The sequence below is a fragment of the Dendrobates tinctorius genome, unplaced genomic scaffold, assembly GCF_039654945.1.
Source record: "Dendrobates tinctorius isolate UK_male_01 unplaced genomic scaffold, ASM3965494v1 ptg000011l, whole genome shotgun sequence".
Taxonomy (NCBI): Eukaryota; Metazoa; Chordata; class Amphibia; order Anura; family Dendrobatidae; genus Dendrobates; species Dendrobates tinctorius.
The window spans coordinates 49151886-49167300 of NW_027361679.1; positions in this window are offsets into that span (position 1 = coordinate 49151886).

Sequence of the window (15415 nt, forward strand, 5' to 3'; positions counted from 1 at the left end):
TCTTTCGTTTCTTTATTAAACCTGTCAGTGTGAGTTTACTGTATAGCGCACTGAATTGCCGGCTTTGCTAAAAGACACCTGGTGCGTATTTCTCGCAAGTCACATGTGTGGTCCGTGTGTAATCCATATTTTGTGCGCACCCATAGACTTGCATTGGCGTATTACGGGCGTAGTACGCTGACAATCGCAGCATGCTGCGATTGGCACGGAGCGTAGAATACGGATGAGAAATATACGCCTGGTGCGAGTGACCCCATAGAAAATCATTTGTCCGTGTCTAATGCGTGCTTTTTGCGCCTCTCACTCTCCCATATTCCTCGCCAGTGTGACCCCGGCCTTAAAGGAAAAATCCTCAGCTTGTGCTGATCATATGGTGACTTTTTCAACGCCATTCAGCCCCCAATTCAATCAAATTAAAGAAATTGTGAAAAAATATCTGCCCGTCACAAACCAAGACACCAAATTAAGACAAATCATACAATCTGGCTGCCGTTATGTTGCACGAAGGGGAACCAGTTTGGCGAATTATCTTTCTCCCAGTCTTTTAAAATCACCAGAAAAAATTCGTACTTGGATTACTTCCACTGGATTTTACAAATGCGCTGGTTCCAGGTGCAATGTTTGCACATATGCAATAGACAAATCTAAATTTATTTTTTCATACCAAGGTTTTTCTCAACAAATTACATCTTTTATCAATTGTGACAGCCAGTTTGTCATTTATTGCATTTGTTGCACAGAGTGTAAGATTCAGTATATCGGCTGTACTATACGCAAACTAAAAAAAAGAATAGCTGAACATATCAGAAATATAGAACAAAAAAACGCTTCCTACTCAGGAGCGGTAAAACACTTCGTTCATGCTCATCATAGCAATATGGATTCATTTGCCTTCTATGGTCTAGAAAAGGTTAAAACTCCTGCACGAGGTGGTGATAGACACAAGCTATTAAATATACGTGAAGCTTTTTGGATATTAAAATTAGACACTAAATCTCCAAACGGTATGAATTTCAGGAACGATTTGTTCTATATTTATTAATGAAATTTATGTACTTATTAGTTTTTTCTGTCAAAAATAATTTTACAGTGGTCCGTATTTAGTTTATTTTGCGTATTTATTTTGTTATAGTAGGAAAGTATAGAATTTATCTCATAGCTCCTATTTTATTCATATGTTTATCAGGCATTCTGCAATAGTTCCACCATTGATTGGTATGTGTCTATAATTTATTTTTCATTTTTTATGTGCTAAAAATTCCATTTGATTGTCACCAAGTTTATATATTGTTTGTAGGCACTCATTCACACATCTTGCATGGAACTTTTTATTCCTGCGTACCTATAATTTATTTTTCAAGTCCAAAAAAACTTTTTTTTTTTTTTTTGACTAATTCTATATATTGTTCGCAAGCACTCATTCACACTCTTTGCATGAAATATTTTATTATACGTGCAAAAAACTCCATCTGATTGTTATTAATTCCATATATTGTTTGTAGGTACCTATTCACACCTTTTGCATGGAGCCACTCATTCCTGCGCATCTATAAATTATTTTAGAGGTGTAAAAAATTCCTTTTGATTCTGACTAACTCTATATATTGTCCGTAGGCACTCATTCACACCTTTCGCATGGAATCATTTATTTTTGCGCAGAAAATCCATTTTCCATTGGAAGATCATTTTGGAGTTATTTAATTACTTTTAGATATATCCATTTATATTATTGTAAATCTTTTTTTTTTTTTCCTTGGGAACTTCAATCCTGGAGTGATCGGTATCATTGCAAGGAACCGCTCACTCTTCCTTTCATGTGTTGTCACTCTTTGTAATTAATTGCTTTGTGATTGGTTTGTAACCTGTATATATTTTTCTATGCATTTTGTTTTTATTTACCTATGACTAAGGGTGCCTTTGTGCACCAGAAACGCATCAGGTGTTTTTTGCATTTTAATATGGCATATTAGCCTAATAAAGTTTTTTCATTTATGCCGGTGTGCTGAACGAACTTTCTTCTTCTTGTGGACATCTGCTGTGCTCACCAGCGAATTTGTGCACCCACCTGTGGATTAATGAACTCAGCCCAAAGTGGTTCTCATTTGGATGCGATGTAAGCTCCCAGTCCTCCCTCTCCAAGCAAGAAATATGATTCACCACACACAAATTTGGTATTTTGCAAAAATTGTGAGTTTATTTACAGACATCCAGTCCAGAACAAAACGTGCCAATACAAAAACAGTATATACAGCCTAGTTACCGAATGTTTCGATCCTCCCGGATCTTAATCATGGGGTACTTAGTAGCTGTAGTGTCAAAAATGAGGCACAGCTAAGAAATGTAGATCCCTTTAGGATGTCCCCAGGTGCTGGTGTGTATGAGTAAGGCTGAACAAAGACTGCAATGGCCGTCACAAATTGCTCTCAACCTGGAGGTAGCCGGGGTTAATGTAGATAAAGGCACGGATGAGCACGTTTTTTCCTGGACTGGGTGTCTGTAAATAAACTCACAATTTTTGCAAAATACCGAATTAGAGTGTGCAGTGAATTATATCTCTTGCTTGTATTTGGGGCCTTTGCGGTCCAATTCACCAGCACCTTATCGCTCTAAAGGACCTGAGTGCACGTCATTCTGCTATTAATATAAATATATAGACAGTACTGAAAATGCCACCAGTTCCAACAGTACTGACAATACCAACTATGCCAAAAATATCGACAGTACCAGCAATACAAACAGTACTGACAAAATTAGCAATAACAACTATATTGACTGTACTAACAATACCAACAGTACTGACAATATCACCAATGCCAACATTACTGACAATTACGGATGATCAGACCCATGGATGTTTGGGTTCTTCTGGATTGAGAAAACTTTAGTCCAAAGTTCAGTTTTGGTACCAGAAGGCTATCCAAACTTGAACCAGAACCCAAACCACATAGAAGTCAATGAGAAACCCAACTTTGGTGCTGTAAATTGGTTACAGTAATGGCTAGGGGACTGACAAAGTCTCTCACTCTCACTATCTCGCCATACTAAAAGCCCTGCAAGAACAACCATATAAACAATAGCAACAGTTCTGATTATACCAACAGTATTGACAATATCAACTATGCCAACAGTATTGACCATAACACCAATTTACAATCAATACTGGTAGTACTGACAATACCATCAATACCCACTGCAGTACTTGTATACCAACAGTAGCAACACTATCACCAGTACCAACAATTCCGACAATACCAGCAATACTGGCATTACTAACAATATTAGCAGTACCAACAATTCCAACAATACCAGCAATACTGGCATTACTAACAATATTAGCAGTACCAACAATTCCGACAATACTGGTAATACCAACTATACCTACAATACTGAGGCTGAGTTCACACGTTGCATTTTTTTCACGTTTCGGCGGCGGTTTTAACCGTGCGATTTTGCCGCGAATACGTGAAAAATAAGCATTCCATGCATTCCTATGCTGTGCTAATGCTGCGGTTTTTACCGCGGCGGAATCGCTTCGCGGTAAAAACCGCAGCATGCTCATTAATTTTGCGTAATCGCGGCGATCCCGCACCCATAGGAATGTATTGTTCCGCTTACTTCCCGCTGTGCACACCATGCGGAAAGTAAGCAGAACATTTGCGGATGGTACCCACGGTCCGGAGGAGAGGAGACTGTCCTCCGGGCTTTGGGTACCATATCCCTGTAAAAAATAGAATTTAAATTAAAAAAATTGTTATTCTTACCTTCCGACGTCCCGCGCAGCCTTCCCGCCTCTCTCCACGCTCTCGTTCCCAGTAATCCTTTGCGAAAATGCCCGCGATGGCGTCCGTTCTCGTGAGATCGCGAAGTCTCGCCGTCATTCACGCAACGTCATTGCGAATTACCACGAGACGTCGCGATCCCGCGAGAACGTACGTCATCGCGGGCATTTTCGCAAAGGATTACTGGGAACGGCTGCGCGGGACGTCGGAAGGTAAGAATAACACAATTTTTTATTTTTTTACATTTTATCTTTTACTACTGATGCTGCATAGGCGGGCTCAGTAGTAAAAAGTTGGTCACACTTGTCAAACACTATGTTTGACGAGTGTGACCAACCTGTCAATCAGTTCTCCAAGCGATACTACAGATCGCTTGGAAAATGCTAGCATTTTGCAAGCTAATTACGCTTGCAAAATGCTAGTTTTTCTGTGGGAAAATCGCGGGAATTTAAAATGCGATTTTCCCGCGGAATGGAATTCCGGAATTCTCGCGGTAATTTCCGCGAGTGTTCCGGTACGTGTGAACTTAGCCTGACAGTTCTGACAATAACAATATCAACAGTATTGACAGTGTGGGGAAGGTGACAGACCTGACTGGAAGTAGGAGGGGACGATTTGTGCACTACAGATGAAGATTGGCAATGACAGAAGGGTAACAGCAAGGAAAGACAGAAAAGGGAGTGCAGTACCGAAATTTGACCACAAGATGGCAGGGGGGAGTGTAGTTCAGGACTGAACATCAGCTTACGGCTATAGAAACTGCTTAGTCATGGGGGGCAGGGAGATAGGAACCCAGGAGGGAAATTCCCAGTGAGAGAGGGGATGAATAGGACTGATTTGGGTTCCGTAGGCTATGTTAGTCCCGGGAGGAGCTCAGCAGAGGAAGACTCAGGACTGAAGACGGAGAACGGTGAAGAGCTCGACCAGGGGACTGACAGGAGAAGACAGTCAGGGGGGTGGCCCTGACACGACGTACCACAGGACAGACGAGGCCCCGGGGGAACCGATTGGATGATGACCTCGGGCAGGTGAAGCGCTGGTGGTAGATTGGTATAGGACAGCCCCAGCGAAAGATCCGCGAGGGACGGCATCACGACTAAAGGAAAGGTGAAATGTACCCGGGCCTGGAAACGGAGAGCTGTAAATGAACTGCGGTGCATGGCTAAGGTCGTTAGGAGGACGGCCAATAAACCAGGATCTGTTACAACTGAATTCTGCCTCCGTCTCGTCTTTGCATTGTCTGGTCGTGGTAAGCAGTGGACCACCCCCCCAATCCCGGGCCCACACCTCATTTGGCGTAGTCGGCAGGATCGCCGCCACTAATACAACATCTTCCGTGGCAGGCCTGCGCCTGGAGAACCCAAAAGGACTTGGATTGCTCCACCTGTGAATTACAACTTTGAGACTTTGTTCCGGACCATTGGTTGTCATCAGAGGATCTGGACCGGGAAAGAAACTTTGCAAGATGGTGCCCGAGTGGAATACAAATTGGGACTGTGTTTGGAATCATCAGAGGAGAACCCGAAAAAGACTCTGTGCCTCTCCAGCGCTGGTGACCGCCGGGCAGGAGGAGGTTGGCGCTGAATTGGACTACCCGGGGCATCCGCTGGGGGAACTGTTACCAACCCCGTCTGCGGAACTATCAGGCCTGGAGGCTGATCCTGCCGGACGACGGGATGAAGAACAGCAGCGGACCTCCAATGACGGGACCGGGAGCTGCGGAGGAGCAGCGGAGATCAGCGACTCCCCGCACCAACCCCTGGGAGAATGGTGGAATGGCCTTGAAGGAGCTGCAGCGCCGGGAAAGGTGAGCGTTCCCCCGGCTTGGCCGGCGGCCCTGCAGGCAGGTCCCATTCCCACACCCCATGCTCCCGAAGACTCTGTGGCCCCCGCAGGGCCGACCAGCATCCTCGTCGATGACACCGAGCTGCCGCATCCGGCGGCGCCCCGTCCCGCGTCGCCGGCGCGGAGCAGACCAGTGGCCACCCCTGCCGCACTTCACACCCTGGTGGTGGCCTACCTGTCTCGGCCTGCCACTGCCACGACCTTGCTCCAGTCTGCCGCAGAGGCTGGGCCGTCTGTCTCTGTGGCCTCCTTGCTGACAGCCGCCGCTACTCCATCTTCGGCCCTGGCTGTGGCCTGCTCCGCGGCTGCCTCTGGTTCGCTTGCTGCGCCGGCCGCGGCCTACCCGGCAGCACCCGCAGCCGCCCCTGCCTCGCTCATGGTTCCAGCTGCGGCCTACTCACCGATATCCGGGGCCGCCTCTGCCGCACTCCATACCGCGGCTGCGGCCTGCCCATCAAGGTCCGCGGCTGCTCCGGCCACACTCCGGATTGCGGCTTCGGCCGGGTCATCGGGCTCCGCCGCCTTTACGGAGCCGTCTGCCATCCACATTAGCAGGCCCCAGCTTTGCCGCTCTGCTTCTCACCGGTCAACGACCCCGGTCCCTCACCTGCGGTTGGAACTGCAGGAGCTGGGGGCCGGATGGAAGAAGCCACCGCATCGACAGAGATGAGCGTGTCCACGCCACCACCGGTGGTGGACCGCTGGTCCCCAAGTAGAGAAATGGCGCGGATTTGGATTGGCATGAGAGGAGACATTGAAAAATGGTGGCAGGAATGTCACACGTCTGTGACTATTACAACTGTGAAAGGTGATCATAAAGCACCACTGTTTCCGCTTGTAAGTTGACGTCCATTACAAATAGTAGCCATTGATCATCTGAAGGTAGAGGCCAGCAGGAAAGGCCATAGCTACATCTTAACCATCATCGATCAATAAACCAAATTTCTAGTGGCCGTCCCTGTGAAGGATTTAACTGCCCAGACTACACAGCGGTGGAGCAGGGAGAGGTAAGTATTGCAACTTGCAAGTGCTGTGGCCATGCCCAAGGAGGGGGGGCACACTTGTTGTCGACGGTACAGGCACAGGGTCCTTCATAGTACGCTTGTTGTCGACACTGTATTGTACTTGAGGGGCCCTGTGCCAGTGCCGTCGGCCATCTGTGGGCCCTTCCACCTGTTCAGAGCAATGGCACTTGCCTGGGTGGGCCAGGTGTTGGGGGAACGCCCACTTAGGGAGGTTTAAAAAATGGCATATGTTGATGTGTTGGCTGTACATTCACCAGCTGCAAAGGGCGGAATTGGGCAAGTCCGAGGAAGAGAAGGACAAAAGCGAGGCAGTTTTCTGTCAACCTATGTGTCATCAGGGGAAGGTGGGACATAATCATTTGAAACCCATGCATGGTTCATTTTAATGAAGGTTAGATCATCATCATTTTGGGTATACAGACGGGTCCTTTTTCTGTCAGGATTGATCCAGCAGCACTGAAGACTCTTTCAGATAACACACTAGCAGCAGGGCAAGCGAGCTCCTGTAAGGCATATTGTGCCAATTCAGGCCAGGCGTCCAGTTTAGAGGCCCAATAGTCAAAGAGGAATGACCTGTGAGGGAGAACATTGATATGGGAGAAGTAGTTTGTAACCATAGTTGACAACTGCTGTCTCCTGTCACTTTTAATCAATGCAGTATTAGCAGTCATGTGAACGGTACTTGAGAAATCATTCCACAACATGGTCATTAAACCCCTGTCTCCAACGCCACTTCAGCTGTGTGCACCACGAACACCTCTTCCATTGTGCCCACTATGGCTCGTGGGAGAACCAGCACTGCTGCTGTGTGCTGGGAAAGCCTCAAACAAATGGTTTACCAGAGTTGCTTGTTTGTTAGCCAATATTATCTCTAGGTTCTCCTGTGGCATGATGTTGTGTAATTTGCCTTTGTAGCATTGATCGAGGATGCTGGCCAGCCAGCAGTCGTCATCCCTCATCATTTTGGCAATGCGGGGGTCCCTTTTTAGGATCCGCAAGGCATAATCGCACCTGTGGGCCAAAGTTCCAGGTGTCAATGATGCACTGCCAGTGGTGGGTGGAGGAGCACTTTCTGGCAAATCCACATCCCTACAGTCACGCACAAACACTGTACCTGACCTTGGAATGCCAACATTTTCTCTTGCCCCCTGAGAAGCATCCTCCTGCCCAAAATAATCATCCCCCTCATCCTCCTCCTCTTCTTCCTCCACCTCGTCCAGGATAGTTCCCTGACCAGACAATGGCTGACTGTCATCAAGGCTTCCCTCCTCCTCCGCTGCAGACGCCTGATCCTTAATGTGCGTCAAACTTTGCATGAGCAGACGCATAAGTGGGATGCTCATGCTTATGATGGCGTCGTCTGCGCTTACCAGCCGCGTGCATTCCTCAAAACATTGAAGGACTTTACAGAGGTCTTTCAGCTTTGACCACTGCACACCCGAAAATTCCATGTCTTCCCTCAAACTGCCTGCCCGTGTATCCTCCCACAAATGCATTACAGCCTGCCTCTGTTCGCACAGCCTCTCAACCATGTGCAGGGTGGCGTTCCACCTTGTTGCAACGTCTATGATTAGGCGGTGCTTGGGAAGGTGGAGCAATCGCTGCAGCTTCTGCATACGACTGGAGTGGACGTTTGAGCGACAGATGTGCGAGCACAGTCTTCACACCTTATGGAGCAGGGATGTTAACTCCAGATAATTATTAAGGAAGCACTGCACCACCAGGTTCAAAGTGTGAGCCAGGCAAGGTATGTTTGTGAGTTTTACACGGGCTATGGCTACCACAAAATTATAGCCGTTATCACTTACTACCTTGCCTGCCTCAAGATGTAGACTGCTCAGCCATGACTCAGTTTGTCGCTGCAAGTAGTCGGACAGTACCTCCGCAGTGTGTCTGTTGTCGCCCAAAGATATCATCTTTAACACAGCCTGCTAATGCTTACCACTAGCTGTTCGATAGTGGGACACCTCGTGTGCAACACTGCCAGCTGCGGATGGAGTGCTCGTGCGACTGCGTTCTGTGGACGAGCTTTCGCTGATAGAGGAGGAGGAGGAGGATCAAAAGACTAGAAGCAATGGGATGAAACTGAATGCGGGGAGACACAGATTAGATATCAGAAAAAACTTTTTGACAGTTAGTGTGATCAATGAGTGGAACAGGCTGCCATGAGAGTTCTCCTTCAATAGAAGTCTTCAAACAGAGACTGGACAGACATCTGTCTGGGATGATTTAGCGAATCCTGCTTTGAGCAGGGGATTGGATCAGATGGCCCAGGAGGTCCCTTCTAACTCTACGATTCTATGATAAGCCGAGGGGGGAGATGCAGCAGCTACTGGGTCTGAGAGTCTGCCCTCTCCCTGTCGGTCCGCGAGTCTCCCACAGGGGTGTTTCTTACCCACTTCTTCACATCAGCGCCATCCTGGAGCAGAAATAGCAGTCATGTAGGCAAGCGGTCTGTCTCCCCTCTCCCCCGGTCCATCTCTCTTCCCCTGGGGTGTTTCTTATCCCCACCTTCACATCAGCAGCGGCGGTGGAGCAGCGCAATCCTGGCATGCATTGAGTCCCGGAGGTAGCTGGGTAACTTATGGAGCAAGCAGTAGCCATGCAGCAGGTCGAGGTTGCGGGCAGCCTGAGTCACAGAGGTAGCGGCGTTCTGGTAACATATGGAGCAAGCTGTAGCTGTACGGCAGGTGGAGGTTCCGGGCGGCCTGTATTTTGAGTACCGCATGCTTCACTTCCTGTGACATCACAAATATTCATAATCCATAATGAGCGGGAACGGAAGTGAAGTGTGCGCAGTGAAAATACAGGCCGCCCGCATCCTCCACCTGCTGTACAGCTACCGCTTGCTCCATAAGTTACCAGCACGCCGCTACCTCTGTGACTCAGACAGCCCGCAACCTCCACCTGCCATACAGCTACTGCTGGCTCCAGTGTCGGCACGTCACTACCTCAATACCTCAGGATTGCGCTGCTCCACCGCTGCTGCTGTGAAGGACGGGGTAAGAAATACCCCTGAGGAAGAGAGATGGACCAGTGGAGAGGGAGACCGGTGGGGCGACTCGAGTATAAGCCGAGAGGGGCACTTTCAGGCTAAAAAAATGGGCTGAAAATCTCGGCTTATACTCGAGCATATACGGCAATTGTATTTGTTTTTGCTTCTCTCCGATTAGTCTATGCAAGTGATCTCCAACCTTTCTGACCTTGAGAGCCACATTCAGCTTAGAGAGAGGGTCGCAAGCCACATCCAGCTCCCACCCCTTCAAAGTAGTGTCAACCAAAGTCTCCATTACAGGTATAATGATAACCAAAGCTTTTCCACAGAAATCACTCCAAAGCAGTACACTGAGATCCAGGGGTCCCCACAATACCCCCATTCAGTATTCTCCCATCAAGGACTCCCAACACACTGTCATATCCAGCTTTGAGCATCTCTTCTAACACGAAGTACCATCCTCCAGCGTACCATACCTAAAGCAACTCTTTACCCCTAAGACCAGTAAATGTGCATCCAGATCTGCACTTCTGTGCAGGGCTACTCCCAAAATTCACCATTTTGAGATGTGCTCTTCATACCTGTTTGCTAGACCTGGACCCAGAGACGTAGCTAGGGTTTTGGTTCAGGGGTGGCGAAACTTCTGAGTGGGCCCCTAACTAGGTAACTTTGATTACAACTCGGTGACGCACCCTAATAGTGGATGTAGGAGATGACTGCGCTGTTACTGAAAATAATCCCTATATAAAGACCAATACTGATATTACCACCATATGGTCAGTGGTAAATACCAGTCCTACAAAACTTATAAGTGATTACTGCACAGTTATAATTGGTGACTTACCGCTGACTATCTTTCTGATGGAATCGTTCACTTTTCACGTCTTTTCCATCTCGCCCAGACCGACATGACAGCTCCTCCAGCCACAACTCTGCTACAGAGAATACAACAATGACATGTTTCACTTCTCATATTCCAGCCCCATCTCCATCCATCTCCAACCTGCACAAATCCCTCATCCTCCTGATACCCCAATGCTGTGCTGCTGCTGCCGTATGTGTCCCTATTACTGCACCTGATACCCCAATGCTGAACCGCTGCTGCAGTATGTGTCCCTATTACTGCACCTGATACCCCAATGCTGAGCCACTGCTGCCGTATGTGTCCCTATTATTGCACTTGATACCCCAATGCTGAGCCGCTGATGCTGTATGTGTCCCTATTACTGCACCTGATACCCCAATGCTGAACCGCTGCTGCAGTATGGGTCCCTATTACTGCACCTGATACCCCAATGCTGAGCCACTGCTGCCGTATGTGTCCCTATTATTGCACTTGATACCCCAATGCTGAGCCACTGCTGCTGTATGTGTCCCTATTACTGCACCTGATACCCCAATGCTGAACCGCTGCTGCCGTATGTGTCCCTATTACTGCACCTGATACCCCAATGCTGAACCGCTGCTGCCGTATGTGTCCCTATTACTGCACCTGATACCCCAATACTGAGCCACTGCTGCCGTATGTGTCCCTATTACTGCACCTGATACCCCCTATACACACACACGGCTCTGCTCCGTACACCTTGTACACACGCGGCTCTGTTCTGTACACACGCAGCTCTGCTCCGTACACGTTGTACACATGCGGCTCTGTTCTGTACACCTTCTACACACGCAACTCTGCTCCGTACACTTTGTACACACGTGGCTCCGCTCTGTATACCTTGTACACACCTGGCTCCGCTCCGTGCACTTGTACACATGTGGATCTGCTCCATTCACCTTGTACACATGAAGCTCTGCTCCGTACACCTTGTACACACGCAGCTCTGCTCCGTACACACGCGGCTCTGCTCCGTACACACGCGGCTCTGCTCCGTACACGCTGTACACACGTGGCCCCGCTCCGTACACCTTGTACACACACGGCTTTGCTCCGCACACCCCATACACACGCGGCTCCGCTCCATACACCTCGTACACATACGGCTCCGCTCCGTACACCAACAGCTCTGCTCACCCCATACACACGCGGCTCCGTTCCTCTGTACACCTCATACATGCATATCTCCGCTCCGTACATCTTCTACACACACGGTTGCGCTCTGTACACCTCATACACACACAGCTCTGCCACATCCACCCTGTAAAACCCCATGACAACCAGCACAGCAGAGTCCTGCAGCCACTGAAGATCCCTGATCATGTGACCGCTGACTCCGCCCCTCCTGTGACCTCATCACAGGTCCTGTGCGCCCAGAATAGCCCAGGACGACATTGCTGGCTGTGAGGTGGGGGGCCCACTGCTGGTATCGGGGCCCCCCCACCGCCCTCTCAGGGGCCCATAGCAGCTGGGCAGGCGGCAGAGTAGGGAGATCGATTCTCCCTGTTCTGCCGCAGAATGTAACTGTATGGGCGCGCTGTGCACGCCGATACAGTTACAGTAGCATAGCTCGGTGGACCCCTCAGAGCGCAGGGCCCGGGGCCACCGCCCCCTCTGCCCCCCCGGAAGCTACGCTACTGCCTAGACCTAAGGCACCAAGCTGGCAGACAGTTGCGAGCCACAATTCATGGGACCGTGAGACACACGTGGCTCCCTAGCTACAGGTTGGGGATCCCTGGTCTATGCAATCTATCCAGAAGATATAGCAGATATAAAGTAAATGTATCAATATGTGAGCGATTCCCCTTAAGAATTTTGTACACAAACTTAAATGTATAGCATATGCTCGCTCCTTGAATCATTTGTTTAATCTGTTATGTTTTTGGTAGAATTGAGCAAAATGACTCATGGACCCCTGGTCCAGTTGTAGGTACGTGTGCCGACTGGGGGGTGGTCCTTCTTCCGCTGCAAACAGACTTAAGACAGACACCAATGTGCGTTCAACAGATCCTCCTTACTGTCCGTCCTCTCGACGACCCGCAGCACCACACAGTAGCTGCTCGACTCCGCAGCACCACACAGCAGCTGCGGAGCCTGTGCGCAAACAGGCCTGGGTACCTTCACTTCCTTCCTTTTCCTAATTGAAGTCCCACGTGGCTCTTTCACTTTGGCTGCCCTAGGCCTACCACCACAGTGCTTCACCCATCTGAATCCGTCCATCAGGTACCCCCAGCCTTCTCTGTCCTGCGGCTCTCCTGTCAGGGCTACCCCCCTGACTGTCTTCCTCCTCCGTTCCTTCTGGAGCTTCTTCTCTGTCCATCTCTCCCTTCAGTCTTCTCTCCTGAGCTCCTCTCCCTAGACTGACTGCTTCTGGAACTCTCTACCCCTTCTTATATTCCATCTCTCTGGGAATTCCCCTCTAGAGCTCCTGTAGCCCTGCTCCCCATGACTCTGCGGTTTCGTAGCCTTAAGCTGATGTAAAGCCTTTTTCTCACTGCTCTCTGCTGCCGTCTTGTGGCCAAACTACAGTATTACACCTCCTTCTGTTTCTGCTGTCTTTAGTCTCCCCCTAGTGGCCAAACCCAGTACTTCACCATCCTTCTCCTATTTCTAGCTGTCTCCCACCTTCATATCCAGCAGTCCACGCCAAACACATTGTACATTACCCTCCTGCTGCAGACAGGTATGTGGCACCCCTAAGTGTTCAGTCGCCACAGAGGTACTGCACCTCCTCGTGAGGTGTGGTACCCCACGATCCAGGTAAGCTGGAGACACCTGACCACACTCCAACACTCACATCCCACACGCACACCAGTAGTGAAGCAGAGCAACCTTTGTGGCTCCCTGCTTGGAACACAAAGAGTGCTGGGAGGTGGGTGGAGCTTAGACTGCACAAGAGAGCGGGGGAGAATATTTGGAAAAGGTCAGTTGGTAAGAGAAGATCCCCTGAGAGGCATGGAGTGAAGGAGGTGCTGCAGTAGACTTCAGTGACCTGGAGCTGCTGGCACAGGAAAGAGCCATAGAAAGCCTCATTCTTCAGAGGGAAGATAGTTCTCTTCTTCTCCTTACGTTCCGTACTAAACTAAGGACTAGGGTCAGAGCAGAGCCCTTCATCAAGTTTGACGCGCATGGCCGGGGTCCGGTCCCCGAGGTTGTATGGATACTGATGTTCCTGCAGCAGAAACCGGAGGAATAGAAGTCGTCACCCATCTAAGACTTGGGGGCACAACAGCAATGTGGGTGAGCCGGGACATGATAGCAAGGAGTCCCCGAAGCAGGCTACAGCTGTCTGCCGTACAAGTAGAGTTCTAAGTAACATCAAGAAGGAGGAACTTGAGTTAAATACGCAACTACAAGTACTTCAGATTAGGCGCTAGTGTGGAGACGTTCAGAGAAGGCACATGTTGGAGGAGTGCTGGAATGGTGTAATTTACCTTGCCTGGGAGTTGGCTGAGCCCCTGACCTGGAGGACACGGCGCCGAAGCAGGCATCTGTGTGCACCAGACTGAGTAAAGCCTTGGAACTACATGCCCTTGTGTCCTCCACTTTTTCTTGTGACTTACTGTTATAATAATTGTAATAAAGTTCTTTTATGTGCGTATATATATATATATATATCTATATACATATGTGTATATGTGTGAGTAGATATATACTGTATATATATATATATATATATATACAGTATATACACATGATTGCATAAGCCATTTAATTTGCCTAGACTTTGAAACTCTTTTTAGCTTACGTATATATGGGTGTTACCTTTGGGTGTTACTTTTTGTGAACGTTAGCTGGTTTTCCTTGTCTTACGTGACTTCTCTGGTAGCGCAGATAAGGATAGCTAACAGCTAAGCAAATTGTATGTGCCATTTCTGCAAGCGCAATATGTTTCAACACCCTTTTGGCTCTGCTATATAAACTCTAAGAATATGTATTGAAGTTAGACAGAGGACGGCCCACACCTAGTGTGGCTGTCATTCTCTCTCCATGCCGGCATGACCAATAAAGAAACATCTTACTTATTCAGGTCTGGACGATTTCTAATTGGAACATAAAAAATCCCTGACATTTTGGTGCGTTGGCCGGGAATCCAACACCTTTCCCTCACTAGTGAGTACTGTAAACCGTGCACGGGGGAGTCTGGGACTCCTTAAGTAAGTCCTCCGCTTTGACATTAGGCGTCAACAGGGGCATTACCAGTTATCCCGGTCTGAGGGAAAGTGATGGATTTCGTATAGTTTAAGTATCTCTGGGAATCGTCTGTATATGAATACAGGTAAGAACATTTAATAATTTTCATTATATTCGGTAACCTTGTTAATCCAGTATGAATGTTATTCTTGGAATTGAATGGGAACTGTGTTTGTAGATGTTTCCAATTGGGGTTTGTGATTGGCTCCTGTAAGTTGGAATTTTACATGCAATTGGAGTTATAAGAACTCCTGTAAGTTGCTAAGCTCCATAGTGTATGGGGTTTGTTGTTCTTGTAAGATATTCCGTAGAATAATAATAATCTTTGTTTTTTAATTTTTTATTTAATTTTATTTTATGACTGTTATTCTTGAAATTGAATGGGGACTGTGATGGTAGACGTTTCCAATTGGGGTTTGTGAGGCTCCTGTAAGTTGGAAGTTTACATGCAATTGGAGTTATAAGAACTCCTGTAAGTTGCTAAGCTCCATAGGAATGGGGTTTGTTGTTCTTGTAAAATATTCCGAAGAATAATAATAATCTTTATTTTTTTTATTTATTTTTATTTTTGAATGGGTACAAAGCCAGTGTGAGAAGGCTACTGTGGAATAAAAAACTCAGTGTGCACGTTAAATTGATCTAGATAGGAGAATCGAGGGAGATTCTCGTCGGATTAAGGCATCCGCTGGAT